The following is a 16,586-nucleotide window of genomic DNA, read 5'->3' on the forward strand; positions in this document are numbered from 1 at the left end:
CTTAAAATGCAATATATGAAATGTCCTCTGCTGAAATCAACAAATATGACTACTTAGATAATCAAGGTCAAAAAGTAAGTTCTTCTTTAAAGACATTTATTTTATGATACTTGAAATTAAAAAATATGGAATTTAAATTAAGTGGCAGCTTTAAAGTCCCTCTTTCCATGATTTCCAGAGATAAGTGAAATGCGGTAAATCTCTTTCATTTTGGCTACCACAGAGTTAATTGTTGCTGTAAGCACAAGAAATGCTGCTCTGTTGGATGAATGCCAGCACATAAAAATGCGAATCCACACTGATGGATATAGCAATTCCAACTGCACTACTTTTTGCTAGTACATTTTTATGGCAAAACATGCTTGTATTCATGAAGTGGCTAGAAACTAGCATACCACTGTTAATCACCACAAATATTACTGCTATAGAAGTAATGCCTATTTATAATATACAAATATTTTTATGAAACTAGATCAAAAGCAATGTGATTGCAAAGATATTTGCAATCTATATCCCAAATAGTATTTTCTGAGATTCACATAAATGGCCCAAGACTTGATAATCCATGTCTTTAATTTTAACACAATATTACTGGCAGTATCGAAAAAAAAATTGTAAGACAAATTAGGCAAACATTTACCACTATTTTCAAATCATATTAAAGCAGAAATTTCAGTTTGACTTTACGAAGTAAACACTTCAGCATCTCAGAGAACCATCTGGAGAGAAAGTTTTGGGATTCCATGAAAACAACAGAAGATGAAGATTGCCAGTGGAATTTAACATACACCTTTTTGTACTTTTAGTGGCAGGCAGCATCATGTAACGCTCTTAGAGAACAATGCATGGCCATTGAAAAATGCATATACTTTATATACATTTATACTATTTTATACCTCACTGTGCAATTAGTGCCATTCCAGAACCAGAGCTTACATATCTTTAAACCTGACCTGGGACTGTTAATTTCAGTTGAACTCTATTGTGTCTGTATTTGCTCCAACACCTAATGCTGGTGGAATATACAATTGTTATCACGCACAAGCAGCAAACTGGTTACTCTGTAGCAAATGCTCCTTGGCATGTTTTTACCCCACCATCAGTGAAAGGTGGCTTAACCCCAAGTAGAAGCAGCAAGATTCTTGAATTTACTGCAGATGAGAGGCTGTTCCCCAGCTCTTACTGAGGAGTACCTGACACCCTGCAAATTCCCATTTAGCCATCCGTTTGTGCATCCACACCTTCAATATTTGCCATTTGGCTGCACCAGACTTCACAGATCAGAAAGCAATATGGATTGGTGCAAGCCATCCACATAACCTTCTTTGGCAACAGCCTTTACATTCTGTATTCCTGGTACAAAAGACTTAATCATTATGCCAATACGAATCAAAAAGGAAAACTATTATTGCTCTGTGCTGGGACCATCAGTTGACCTCTACATAATAAGCTAGTAATGACTTCTTAAAACCTAAGAGAATATCTAAAAATATTTTCTCTTATGGAATTGCTAAATACTAGAAATAGTTCCTTGTGAGAATACAACTGCTTTGCAAGTCAACTTGAGCTCTCAAGATGTCTGCATACAATCATATATGATCTAGTAGAGATCCACTGTGAAAATATTTTGGCTAGTTCATTATCTGAAATTTTGCAGGATTACTCAAAATATCATTTCTTGAGATTAATTCACTTCAAAAATCTTCAAAGAGAAATTTCACTCACATAAACCTGTAGTATTTTTGCAAGTCAGCCATGGCTAATATGACAAAAACTGCATTCCGAAAAATGGGAGATCTGCCTGCTAGAGGAAATTTATAAACAAGTATTTGAAAATAATGTGTTTACTTCAATGTATGTGGGTGTTCCAAGTAAATTAACATTCACCTTCTAAAGAAATACTCTCAAAAGTATAGGCCCAAAGTTTTAATAAATTCCAACTGTGGTAGGAGGAGAGACTTAATAGACAGCAAGTTTTGTGTTCCCCCTGCTGGTTTAGCAATTGACTTCCAAACACTGTTCCTGTGGTAGGCATCAAGATGCTGGGGTATGAAAATATGTTTTGCATGCCAGGAACAACAACTAAAAGTTACTTTTTAAAAGAACTCACACCCTTGGTGGACATCACTTAACATGCTTTGACTAGATGAGGCTCTGGACACACAAAATATGCATCAAAATCAACAATGAAACAAGATCTCCCCAGGGACAGAAAGCATGTCAAGAGAGAAAAATCTGAAGTGTCACTTTAAACTTGAAAAGGCTGAACTGCAGCAAACAATTGGGGGAAGCAAGTTTCAGAGTAAAGGACTCTTCACTGAAGGAAGCCAATGACCTGCCCCCCCCTCCAACACGCGTCCCTCCCTTCCTCCCCCAGCCCAGCACCAGCTGCACCAGGTCAGCATTCGAGGAGCAGCTCCTCCTCAGCTGGAACTCAAGCCCTGTAAGCTTTCATGGGTTAAACTGGAACTCTTCAAATGAGTAAGCATCTGCCATTAACATTTACTAACACTCTTGTTGGGAATACTTTGACAGGATACCTGTGCAGGGCTAATTAAAAACCCAGCTACCAACCCATACTGTGGCAGGCATTCATGGAAAAAAAGCATGGACTGTAAGGAAAATAAAGTAATCTTTGTAAGTAGCAATAAACACATCGATTTTGTCTTGGGAAGACATTTCATTTACTCATGTAAAGTCTTCCATATCTGAGACTACAATAGTATCAGTCCTGTGGGTCACCATGAGACAAACCTAATTGATGCCACAGTTAGTGAGCAGGCAGCTCTCTCACTTGGGGTTTTCTCTCCATTGGGGGTCTGATATCACCCTGTTTAACCTCACCAAACAAAAAATACATAAACTTAGATCAGTATAAATACAGACCCAGCCAGAAAACCTTTTTATTAGAACAAAATCATGGCACTTGTATGTCCAAGCGTCTCTTTAACAACTTACAAACACTACCAGAAATACTCTGTAAAAAATGAACTGTGCTAATGATCATACATTTGAGAAGAAAATAATAAATGATAGCAAGTCAATTTTAACAACTACAGCTTAAGAACTGAGATAAGTACATTTAGATCTGGTTACGTCCACAGCAAGTGGAAAAGGCGTAACTGCACATGCACACTACACCTGAACAAGTCCTTTCTTGTGAAAGGGAGAAGAATCACATCCTGTGCTGTTTGACACCCATGACTTTGGAACTGCAAGTGCACTTGAAACTGGGGAAAGCTCGTGTTTAAAAAGTTACTTAATTTACATCTAACATTGAAGCCACATTCTTGTTATTACTAGGAGAGTCGTACTCAGAAGCCTGCAGTGACCTGACTCCAGTGCATCCCCTGCAAAACCTGCAGCAGTAACTCCCACATGTCAACGCCTCACTGAAATAGCACTGAAGGGACATTACACTGGCCCTTGTATTATTGTCACTTACACTGAACTCACACTCTGCTCGTGCATTGCCGAGTTCTCACCTGGGCTCAGGAAGGGTACGAGGACACACTCGCGCACAGCAGAGCGAGCCTCTCTGTAAAGCACTTCGCTCTCTGCCCGCAGCGCGCCCAGCACGTACCGGACACAGTGACCGCCGCTGGGACACCTGTAGCTGCCCCTCGCCAGGTGCCCACCTCCCGGCTCTGCCCTCGCTTCCCTCAGGGAGCCCGCAGCTCGCACAGTCCCGAGGGGCGAGCCGCTCCTCCCGGCACGCGTGCGGACACTGACCGCCCTCGGCAGCTCCCGCACCCCGCGGACGCCCCCGGGACCCTCCCGCTCAGCCCGCTCACGGTGACAGCCCGAGGAGCGCACACCTCGCGCCCGCCCCAGCGGACGGCGCATCCCTGCGGGGCGCCCGGCCCGAATCGGGGCAGGGGTCGCGGCCGCCGCACCTACCCGGCGGCAGGTCTGTCCACGCCGCGTCCCGCGGGGCAGGCGCGCAGCGGCGCAGCTACGCCATGGGCACCGCCGGCCGGGACGGGAACGCAGTCCTCGCCAAGGCCGCCCAGCGCCGGCCACCGCTGCCCGGCCCGCGGTGCGCGGAGGAGGCGGAGGCGGAGGAGGCGCGTGTGCGCCCGCCCGGCCTCCGGCCCGGCAGTAACCCCGCGGGCCGCGGGGCGGGGCGGGCGGGCGCGGGGCGGTGCCGCCATTGGGCGCGGGGCGGAGACAGCGCCGTGACGGCCGCGCCCGCCGCCACCGCCCCTCGCGCCCGCGTGCCGCTAGCGCGCGCCGCGGCCCCCGCCCGCCCCGCCCCGTCCCGTCCCGTCCCGTCCCACACCTGAGCCCCGCCCGCCCCCCGGGAGCCGTGAGGGGGTCGTGGGGTCGCGCACGGCCCGGCTGTGCTGGCAGCCAGTGGCTCGAAAACCCCTGCGCAGCCGGGGCTAGGGGCACAGTCCCCGCTCACGGCAGCGGGAGCCGGCAACGGCCTTTAAGTTACCGGCCTCGAAACCGCGTGAGGCCGCCGGGCACCGCGTCCGTAACGGAGCCTGGGCTGCGCTCGGTACGGGCCCAGTGTGAGCGGCGGTGTGACGGTGCCCTGCCCTGTGCAGCGAGGTACGTCCCTGCAGCCCCCCGAGCGGACCCAGCTCCCAGCGGTGGCTGGCGCAGAGCGAGGCCCCGGCCGCCCCTTCAGTGCTGCCTCCCCAGCCAAGGGGCAGCCCAAAGCCCACATCTGAACGAGTTTTGACCAACACCGCAGAGCTGACATCGTTTACAGCAGAGCAAACTATTCCAGTTCCCTCGAGGTTCACTATCCTAGTAAATAACAAAAAGTGCTGTTCAGTGCAGAAGGCACACTTAAGGTTGTCAAATCCCCCAACTTCAAGACTATCGAGTTGTGGAGCAAACTGACATTAAGGGAGCTACACCTCAGATGAGGCCTTTCCACCCACAACTTCATCCTTCAGCAGGATGAACAGAGTTCGTTTCTGACACAGTCCTGCAACATCAGCTGTGTGCTGCTCTCAAACCTGTATGTCCTCTAAAGGTCATGGTAATGAGAGAAGTACTAGAACTTGGCAAAATTATTCTAGCAAAACTCCCATCACAAAATTGAGCCCTACTCCTATTATTATCCAAGTAAGCAACAGTTCTTCTGTAGGCATGGAGATAATGTGGAGATACAGAGAAGTGGAGAGGAGTAGAGCTACTCCACTCCTCTATATCTCCACATTGTCTCAGCAAAATTTTACTAGTTTAATTGGCTTTCTTACTGAGGGTATTAGGGGTGACTTGATTCTTTCATAATGCTCTTTGACTTCAGGCCCTTTTCCCTGAGTCACAAATGCCAAGTTCTTACATCTACCCAAGAGGAGTGTTAAGAGTTCGGACACAATTTAGCCACTCTTGAAATGTCAGTTCACAACCTACAATAATCCACTGCCATTTACCTTTGACCTCTTTGTGTTTGGGCAAGCCTTACTCACAGTTCCACTGCATGCACCACACGTCAGTCAATGGCTGGGTCCCCCAAAGACCAATTCTCAAAACAACATTATCTGTATATGAGAGCTCTAGCAAGGAAATCAAAGTAAATCAAATAACAAGCATTTAGTCTACATTAAATATTTTAGCAAACAGGCTTACAAAACCCGGAGAAAAACCTGCAGAAACAAGTAAAATACAAGTTCAGACTGCTTGTTGGCAGCCTAAGTTTGCTTACAGAACTTTTTATTTATTTTTAGCGTTTGAAAAGTTGTGCATGTTGGAGCATGACATACCTCCTCTCTTATCACTCTCATATGTAGGACGCAACATTTTTGCAAGAGGGATGTGGAGGTGGGGGAAGTCCCTTCAACAAAGAAGAAAACTAATATTCTACAGCAATATATGTATTTCAAGGCATATTGTGTGTCTACTATATTTCTGCTAGCTAAAATTCCAGACTGCTGATTAAAAATGGGATTGAAACTTAAGCAAACACATTATTTTTAATTACTCATTTAGGTCCCAATCCTGCAAAGATTAAATAAAACAGATTAGGTTCACTCAAATAAGTAGCCATGAGAGCTGTTCAAGTATGTGACATCAAATATGTATGCACAAGCCTTTGTAAAATCAAATTGTTTCTATATAGGTCTAACCTTAGCCAAATTATTTTCACCATTTTCACTGATGTTGGTAAGAAATGGTTCTTGTCCATGGAGCCAATTCTGTTAGGTACTCAGCATCCTTGAGCAAAGCAAACATCACTTGTCCTGGTGTTTGAAAAAGTTCAAGACTAAAACACAAAACCACAGATTTTTAGTTATGAACGAATATGTAACTCAGTTGATGTACATGATGTTCAAAGACTGAAGCCATGACAAATTGCCACATTAAAGTACAATTAGGCACGTGGGTTGGGTCACCCAGGAACATAATGATATACAGTTGGCTTTGGCATTTTTTTTATTTTTACATTTTCTGGCAGAATAAACAGAAACCACATAACTTCCTCTTAAAACCATGGGAAATTCCTGAAATCTTAACTACAGTGTTCAATCTTTGCAGCTGAGGAACACAATTATATACATAATTTACATTTTACTTACTTTTTAAGTATTTGCTGATCTAGTGATTATCTTCAGTCCTGGGCAGGATTATTTCACTTAGCAGGCATTGCTCCAATCCAGCAATGTAATGTATTATCCTCAATAAGATGTATGAAAGCTGTGACAGTTCACTTTTGCAGGAGGTTTAGAGGTTTTCAAGGTGTGGTGCTACAGAATTAGGCCTAAGTAAATGTAAAATCTTAAAAAATATGCGCTGTTAAAACTATGAACATCACAGTTTTCATTTTTTTCCTCCTTTCCCAGAAAATATAGTAGGGATACTCCTGTGGATAGCAACTACCCATTTACTATTCCCCAAAATTTCTAGACTAGTTTCAGTTACTCATTTCATGTTATGGTCATAAAGCCCTAACCTGCCCTGATGAGCCAGCTGAGTTCAGGTCACCAACACCAGGAGCAGCATCAACCTGTTAAAATGGCATCCAAGCTGAACTAACTAATCCTTCCCAGGAGCAGGTTACTCATTTGGGTATCATTCTATATTCATAGAATCACAGAACAGTTTGGGTTGGAAAGGAGAATTAGGAAATTAGGATTCACTTGCTCTCAAAACATTAGCACTAAACCTGTCATTGCCTGGGAAATTTCCACAGTTTTAGGAAACACAGAATTTTCTCTCCCTTCTGGAGTGATGTTAGACTGGGGCCTTGGGACTCAACGTGGAGCTAGGGACTGTCATTGCTGGGGCAGTGAATACACTGCCTGCTAATTAACAGCTTCTTGTGATGGACCCACTGCCATGAGTCCAAGTGCACTTTAAATAGTTGCTGCTGGATGTAGGCATCTGATGATCACTTATCTCTTTATAGCACTATTTAAACGTGCTTCACTCACCAAAAGAAATGAAGGGTACAACAGCTCTACAAAATGTTTATTTCCAAACTGACTTGGAGATTCTAATTGAAAACAGAAACTTCTATAAACAAGCATCTTGGTATGAAAATGTTTTCTTGTCATAAAGTATTTTAAGATCTCAGAAATTATTTTCAGACATTAGTAAGGACTAATTCTCACAAAACTCTCTTACTTCATACAGTGTCTAGAATCTTTTCAAGGCTAGTTTGTCCCAACAAATACAGCATTAGAAAAGAAAAAGACAGCTAGGAAGGACCACACTGTCCTAAGAGCTGTTCCTGTTTGCTTTTAAATTAATGGATCATGTTCTACATTAAGCCAATACAGGTTCTGTAACAGTGGATCCAGAAAACAAGCCAGCAGCCATGTTCTTGACCCACTAAGAACCACTAAAGAACCTCTGGTAGTTTTGAAAGTCCAGAAAATAGTAAGCATGCTAATTCACTAAATTCCAAAACCCAAATGGATGAATAGGCATCCTGAAGGGATATCTTGTACATAAGATAGGTTTAGAACTGGGATCAAGCACAGGGAGTATGTTCAGATGGGTACAGTCATTGCCCAGCACATCCATTCTGTCCCTCTCTAAGGCAAAATGTTGTTATTTAAAATTAGCTTTGTGTTTTAAGCTGATTTATTGTGCTGCTGAAAGCAAGGAAAAGAAAGGTCTAGAAGCAATAACCATAGGTTGCTGACTAGGTATGGGTTGTTATGCTGCATTACATTAACTCCATTGTTTTAGTCATATGACTCTACCCAACAACCTTTAATATGAAGGGTCAGTTAATGTAATTAAGCCATTAAAATCTTCTTAGGAAATAAGTCATTAATACAAACTAATGAGGTAAAATTCTAATTCCTTACTAAATGATCCTGCATTCCTTGAACACCTAAAACTTTTGCTAAAGGTAAGTAAATGTTAGTGTTGAACTTTTAGGCTTGTCTACACTTGAAAGTGACTTTGGATTAAGGCAGGGAGTGAATTTCAAGTGCAGCAGCAAATCTGGAATAATTCCAAACACAAACAAGTCATGTGTAGTACAAACCTGGAAGGTACCATGGGTTTTAAACTTAAACCAGAGGCTACATATCCAATTCAAATAACACATGCCTATAGATGTCAGATTTTAAAAAGGAAGGAAAAAAGACCAAAACCCTCCAGCGTGACTAACCATCTCTTTTGTTGACTAACCCCCTCTTCTCCCCTGCCTGCCTTAAACAGGCTTCTCTGTACCCAGCACTCTTCTTGACTCTGATATGCCCCTTACCCTCCTTCCAACATTTTTCTGATAAGATGTTTACAGGCCCTCAACCTACCAAATGCAAACACAACAGAGCAGAAGAGGGAGGAAAGAAAGAGATTATATGAGAGAAGGAAAAAAAACCCAAAAGATCAAACACAGAAATGTGAAACTAACATACCTTCACTGTTCAATCACTTTCTTCTGGCTGGATCCCATTTTCTCATATTGCAGTTGTCTGTTTAGAGCTCAATCCAAAATATAATAGACAAAAGTCAGTAGATTACTTTAAACTGTTCAGTTTCAGACAATGCTCTTCAACAAGATTTGATCATAACACACCTAGAACTTAGTCACATAACAATTATTTAATAAGATATACTTTCAGATTCAACATATTAAATAACTGATATTCACCCTCTTATACCTAAAATATGGAACTATACATATGGCTAAAACTACCTGTGGTTTGCAGGATTGGGTTCCAAACTGCTGTATTCTGTTTTGAAGTTCATGTTGCATGCTTGTGGTTTCAAAACCAAATTATGGGTGAAATTCTTTGTAGCCAAGATGAAAGTATCACAGGTTCTTCATGTCTACAATTTCCTAATTAATTCATTGTTTTTATCTGCATAATTCCACAGGGTACCAAATGTTTTACTGAAAAACATCTAAACAAAGCTGCTGCATAGAGAGCTAACAACTTCAATAAACAAAGGTAAGTGACTGAAATGGATGTGAAAATGTGTAACTGTGCATTGAAGTTTGACATGCTGTTATAATTATTTGGCTTGGACATTTTCTTCTAGCCCTTTTGTTGATCTTTAGCTGATCTCATTTTCTCTTTTTCTTCCCAATCTGATTTAATTGCAAGGACATGATAAAATGGGTCATGATAAAGAAATGGAAGGAGATTTATGTACAGTCTGCCTCACAGACGAAGCAGAGCCAAAAATCAAGCTGCTAGATAGTCATTATCTTTCATAAAGTAAATTTTAACCAGCAGAGTAAAAATGCCTGAAATAAGACTGGTTTAGCTATATTTCTGTCATATAATGAATAGGTTGGCTAGATGTTCAGAATCTAGCTATACTTCCCAATGAAATTTCATGTCAAGTAAACAATCAAACCTAAAAAGCCCCATAAAAACCCCACGAAACAAAAAAGCCAGAAGTTGCAAGTCCTTATTTTATTAAATAAATCTTCTGTCTTATTATCAGACTCCAAAGTGGTTTGAGGAGGAGGAGGAGGTCATGAGATGTTTATAAGGTGATACTGTGTGGTATTTTTGAAGCCCAATATAGGTAGTCACATTTTAAAGCAAAGCCATAAAGTGAGCCTCTCTTCAGTACACAATGTGTTTCCAAACATGCTCTCTGCAGGAAAAAGTCACCTATTTAAACCTATTAGCTACATGAACTTAAATACCAACCTGCAGCAAAATTTTGGGATTTGAGAATTACCAAGTAATGCTCATGCTCCAAATTATTTCTTGTTTAAACTCCAAAGATTTGAGGAAGGAACTCTGCACTGCTGCTCTGTGCTTGGGTTTAGCACTGCTCCTGGAGAAAACACCTTTTTTTTCTTTTGCAATGGAAATTACCAATACTATTGCAAAACAAATTTGTAAAAGGGCTTAATTTTATACTTTCCTATGGGACTTACAGTTTAGATCTAGCTGGAATTGTGAATCAACATAAAAGCTTTTCCTTCACATGTACAGTGCAGCATTAACTCTTTCAGAGAACGTATTCTTTTGTCTTTGTGTATATGAGAATTAGTCTTTATACAAGTATTAGATCTGATTTTTATCCCTCCAAGTGATCTGCAATACATGACAATCTTTATTTTACTTTAGACTGCTACTGACTAATGCCTTATGTTGGATATTTGTTTGCTTTTCCCACATGTTATTTCATCATCCTTGGAATTACAATGACATGTGCCAGGGAATGTGACCTATCAGACCTAACTGTCCTTCATTGAGTCTGGATGGGGATGTAAGGCAAGTGCATACATATAATAGATGTGTATATATGTAATATATACACATATATTATATGTATGTAGTAGATACATTATATATATATTATACCTAATATACATATAGATATAGGTATATATTATATATATATATTATATATATTACACTTTATTCTGATACATAATTTGCTTCTGGAAGGCTTTTATGTCATACAATTCATGAAGTATCAATTATTTAGTGTGTGAATTGCTATAAAAATCCAGTCTTTGCTGCAATTTACACATTAAAAAAGCCAAATGCAAGTTTCTTTTCTCTTTAAATATGTACAAAAGATCAGGAGAAATCTTGAGTAATGAGACAGAGGAGGAAAAAACAACCCAACCTTCCATCTGCTCCTTTACCAAATCTTGAGGGAAAAGATTGGTCTTTTGACCCCTTGGATCTCTTGATTGAACTAGTGAGAAAAAGACTTGTGGAGAAAGACAATTTTTCAACATAAAAATCAACACAAATAACTCAAAAGCAGCTGACCAACACCCCTAATCACAGCACATATCTGAAGACAAAATGAGAAATACAGGATCATAAGCAGTCCAGGTATATTCAGCTAGCTGTATTTTCATTAATAATTCTCTCTATGAGGCCAAACACAAGCCCTAGTAATTTTCACAGCTGCTTCTTGTAAGCCACCACCATTCCCTCCCTTGCACAACTTCAAAAGAATTTTATGTATTTCTGGATTATTACTTCCACAGAACTGGCAATGTCAAATATGAGGTGATAATGAGCTGAAGGACATCAGCAAACTCAGTACGTCAGAGCCAGTGCCCCCAGTGTTATCAGGTGGAAATTGCTTAAAAGCAGCGACAGTCCAGGCCTTGCTGTATCAAAGGGCCAAGAACCTTTTGCACAAAGCAGGTTGCTTACACTTGCCACCTGTAACCTGCTCATCTGTCAAACCATCTGTGTTTAGCAGACAGGCAACACAACTGCGTACTCAGTGCTGTTGAAAACCAGAGACAAAAGGAAACAAAGGCAAGTTATGCCTTTAGCAGAGATTATAAATATATGCAGCCAGTAAATTTACTATTCAGGTCTTTCAAATTTTGCTGTTGCCTGAAGGATTAATTTTCTCTTAAGGACTGGGAGTTTCATTTGCACTTGATTTTTTTTTTAAGGTCTTTACAGGCTGGCATGGTAGGTGGCCACCATAGCAATATAGATCTGCAGGAGGTTTCAAAACTTTTACTGAAAACCTCATGTTTTTATGAACTAGCCAAAAGGTACCTAAGAGTTTTCAACTTCTAGGGTGTAAGAGCTCAAATGTTTGAAGAAAGAAACATTATATACTTACATTTTCTTTTTGATACTTCATTTGTTTAATTCAATTGTTTGGGGGGGGGGGGAGAAAAAATGGAAAAATCTACAAACCATTTCTATACAATGTTCTCTTTTTAGAACATGGAAGGAAAACTTTGCCTACCCTGGAAAATATACTGATCTATACAAGTACACAGAGAGAGAAAGAAGCATCTATAAACCAGAGAGTTTTTTGTTATCTCACAGATAAAGAACACATTTTTTCAGATTACTTAGATATCTAGATATTTAGATGTCAAATATTTAGATACCAAGAGGCAACAGAAGCAGAATAGTTAACTACATTGAAAACTGTTCCTAATATGCAAACCACAAAACTATCACTATGAGGGTGAGAAAGGCCTCATGCTAAAGAACACTGGCTGGCCTCCATCTCTCTCATCCTGTTTCTCCCATGAAATAGACCAACCACTTTGTTAATGAACAGTAATTAATTCCAGAAGCAATGGAGATATGAGAGCAGATTCCCATAATCTTTTTTTGTAAAAGCAAGACCTGTTATTGATCAGGCTGTGGGTATCTCTCCATTAACAATTAGCCAGGTACAATAGGAGGGGATCTACAGAATAAAATTACATGTGTTGAGAGTCTGGTATCTACTCTAGACACAGCTTATTGGAAGTTATTTACAACCAGTTCCAGTGTGGACTGCATGTCCATTAGTTCCTGGAGCATGTTAGGTTCTGGGTCCCAGTTTAATTTTACTCAGGAGGTAATCCCATTTGTATACTCTGACACTGTAAACCACCTCAAAAACCAAAGCCCTACATGTGGGAATGACCAGGAGATTCATTTCCAAAGCCTGCTCCTGGTCCAACCTAAAATGCTGAAGGAGGCATATACCAAATACCTCAAAGGACACAATTTTACTCTAATTTCTCTGCAGGGACACACATGGGCAAAGAAACTGACATGTAAGATACTGCAGAGCACTGCCAGCACTAGCATTTGTTACCTGCCGAATACGTGTATCTGATACTATTCTAAGATACTCACATTCAAAGGGAATCCAAGTTCACAAAACATTTCCAGGTCTTTGCTTTAAAGTGTCAAAATCCACGCCAATGCAGAGAAATAGTTTTCATGTACTGCTCTGCACTTCTTCCTTCCTATTTTGACTCCTTGTTGTGTGCACGATTTGTACTGGCCCTTTGCTAGGGAGAACTTCACTGACTGTCCATGAAGAGATGGTAGAATCCTTCTCCCCAGTCCTCTTTCTTCTCTCAAACAAAACACAGAGACTCTTCCATTAGAATTGGAACCTTGCATATCCATACTTGTATGTGGGAGGTAAATACACCAGAGTAGATACTGTATTGTGCTGACTATTATTTTGTAAATGGTTTTACTTCTTCAAGTTAAAAATATTCAACCACAGTTCTATTTCATGGTATGGGATGGAGTTCAGATCCCTGAAGAGAAAACCACTTAATTTCTTGGTTCAATATTAGAAATGTAAAAGGAACCAAATTCTCTTAAGTGCACAAGGGATTACAAAGGTAATTTTGTAACAGCTCCATAATAAATCCCACATACATTAATGATAAACCAGCCTTATTTACTATAGGTTGAGGAAACCTTTTTTTTTACCAAAACGAAGAGTGATTTTTCAGATACAACATATTTCTTTTACCTTTTATGTTAAAAAGTGCAATGGTAACAAACAAAAGCATTCATCCAGCAGAAAGGCAGTTAGCATCTGCTAGGTCAAGTTAGCAAAAGACAGATAAAACATCTGACTGGGCTGCTGTGTTTTCTGATTACAGCTCATGCAGTGAATGTTTGAGAGTAAATGCTATCCTAAGTAGTAATACTAAGGCCTATATCGATTTTGTCTATTTGTTGAATTTCTGTGTATAAAAAAAGAGTCCAAACTAACCTATTCAGCAGTTTAGTTGCATTTTCTTGTTCTATGTGTAGTTTTTGAAATGCAGGCTTGTTGTACTACTCAAAACTTAGACCTTGGTAACTATTAGTGTTTTATTAACAACGCTAAATGTACATTTTTTACTGTAACCATATACATCTCTCAGAGGGCATAATCTGGGGACCATTCATAGCTCATATTTGTTTTCCCCATGCAGCCCCACATGTGGTGAACAGCTGTAGAAGTTGTAAAATTGTCTTTACACATTGCACATGCTGTTGAATACAATATACATATACATTTATGTATGAAGCAAGTCCTGAAGCAAAATAATGTACTGAATATTTCTATTTACTTATTTTGTAAATATTTGTCTTTATTTAAATAAAGACAAATTATTCCTTTTAAATTTTATCAACAAAATAATAGCACTTAATTACTCAGAATTGCAGGTTTACCAGTTCTTACCACAAGCAAGCCTTTTAACCACATCCCCTATGGCAAGGAATCAAATGCTGTCAAAAGTGAAACTGCAAAGCAACTGTTACTATGGTATTGTGACCAGCTCCACTGCAATAAAATACAGAAATGAAAATGTAAATTGTTGCTTACATATACATTTTGCTCCAGGGTACTATAAGCAAAAATGAAAACAGCTGGCAGTGAGTCATCCTTCTAGATAATAAATATTGCTAATATGAATCTGATGTGTTGAAGGGTGGGGTGAAGCTCCAGAGACTAACACTCCTCTCTTTAATATTCTATACCAAATTGAAAGAAAGCTGGGGTGTCTAGTGTGAGCTTAGTTTTCTGAACACAGCTAAATCAATCCCCACAGAGCTATCTTATCTGCAAGGCTCGTGAAAAATATCTGACAAGTAAATGGTTAGCATTTGGAATGGACCACACTGAGTGAAGTAACAGTTATTTCATAAGAGATTTCCCATGGTATATATTCCCAAACCCAACTATGAGGCCTTCACTCCCACACCCACCACAAATGATAATATTTGAATTGTGTGCTATACTATTAATACACTCAGGGCCATTTTAAGCAGCAAAGTACATATAGCCAAGCACACTAAAAGGATAGGGTATTTCTTGATTATTATTTAAAAAAAGGAAAGTAGATCTGTTTCAATGAGGAACACTTCCCTCTGCTCCCATTTTCCATCTGCCAACAAACAGAGATACTGCACATGGGACATAACACCAGAAAGAAAAGTGTTATACAAGCCCACTGTTAAATAGCTATGTTAATATGAGCAACCTTTTTTTTTAGTGCGCCCCTTTTTCTGCTTTCTCATAGTCCTTATAATGTTCAAAAGAATAAGCATTATTCTGAAAATTATTATTATTTCAAAATTATTTACAATTATCTACAATATTTTGATCAACTATATACTGTAGAAATGTGCTATCCTTTGATTTTATGGTATGAAAAGAGAAGCAATTGCCCATACAAATTGTCTGCAAGTCTTTTACACTTATCCAGTACATGTTTTCTGCATACACTAAATCTGGTCAGAGTAACCTTAAATATTTTTCTTGTCAATTTATTTTTTAAAAAAGCAGACATGAATTTAATCTTACTTGTGGATCTGAAAAAAGAGCTTACATTAGCTTGACAGCTGATTCGAGAAATTTTACAAAACATTTTCTGTATAATATCTAATTACAGCACTCTCTCTTTTTCTTGTTTAAAAAATACCAAAAAAAACCCCATCAAAAAAAACAACAAACCCAACTTTTACAAAGTGGTTTTACTTTACTACTTTTAGTATTACCTTATGTTTGTTCTCCATGCTAGAACAGCACATGGATTATTGTGGTGCTCTGATATAGGGGATCATTTTACCTATCTGTGCCAGTGAAGTTCTTAGGGAACTTTATCCATAATGCATATCTTACAAAGCCCCAGTTCTACCATTACTGATGTATGTACCAATCCATTAATAAGTTTTTCCCCTCAGAGTTAATGAAATTGCTCGAGTGTGTGAGTTTTGTTGCCAAGAACTATGATGAGATCATCTGCCTGGAGAGATGCAAGTTGGAACCCCTCACCATTTTGCTTTGCATGAATTCAGATCTCCTAGTGGAACTAGCAAACAAATGCTAGCCAAAGACCAAGACTCAAAGATGAGACTCAGGCCAGAATAAGCAAAGAAAAAAATACATGCTATGTTGTAGAGTGCTGCTTTTTCTTCCTTGTGGGATACTGCATAACTCAGCCAAGGTTCTGATAGCTCTGCTTATTGGTCAAATTCACACATTGACACCAGTGCCTGAATCAGGCCACTGCAGATTAAAGACCCTGTGACATCTAGCATTTAGGCATAGGTTCACCAGACAATATGCTCTACCAAAAGTAGGGGGTTTTATTTCTGTTATCACAGTAATTGTCATGTAGCTAAGCCATTGTTGGTACATACAAGTGAGACTGGACTTCTACCATAAGGATTATCAACATATCTACTATAAGAGATCCAGAACCAGTTTCTTCAAACATACAGAGACTGGCTTTTTTTTCCAGCAGGGATCTGGGAGAAAAGGAGGAGGGGGAGTTGGAGAGATCCTCCAACCGGGAATGTAACTTCCAATAATCACTTACAGATGGCAGAATTATGTGCTAGGATCTTCCTATTTGTCCAAAGCTATTATTTGTAACATATGCAGAATGAAAGCCCCTTGCATAAGACTGT

At 39.9% G+C, this 16,586-nt stretch overlaps 1 protein-coding gene across 1 annotated transcript in view; it reads right to left on the minus strand.

Annotated features, from left to right (window-relative positions):
- Positions 1–4,025, minus strand: part of TGFBR3 (transforming growth factor beta receptor 3) — a 108,394-nt gene extending 104,369 nt beyond the window's left edge. Inside the window, exon 1 of the mRNA XM_066555961.1 lies at positions 3,901–4,025. The gene's annotated coding sequence lies outside the window, so the exon portion shown is untranslated. The remainder of the gene's footprint in view (positions 1–3,900) is intronic.
- Positions 4,026–16,586: the final 12,561 nt, after the last annotated feature.

Source organism: Molothrus aeneus, chromosome 9 (assembly GCF_037042795.1).
Source record: "Molothrus aeneus isolate 106 chromosome 9, BPBGC_Maene_1.0, whole genome shotgun sequence".
Classification (NCBI taxonomy): Eukaryota; Metazoa; Chordata; class Aves; order Passeriformes; family Icteridae; genus Molothrus; species Molothrus aeneus.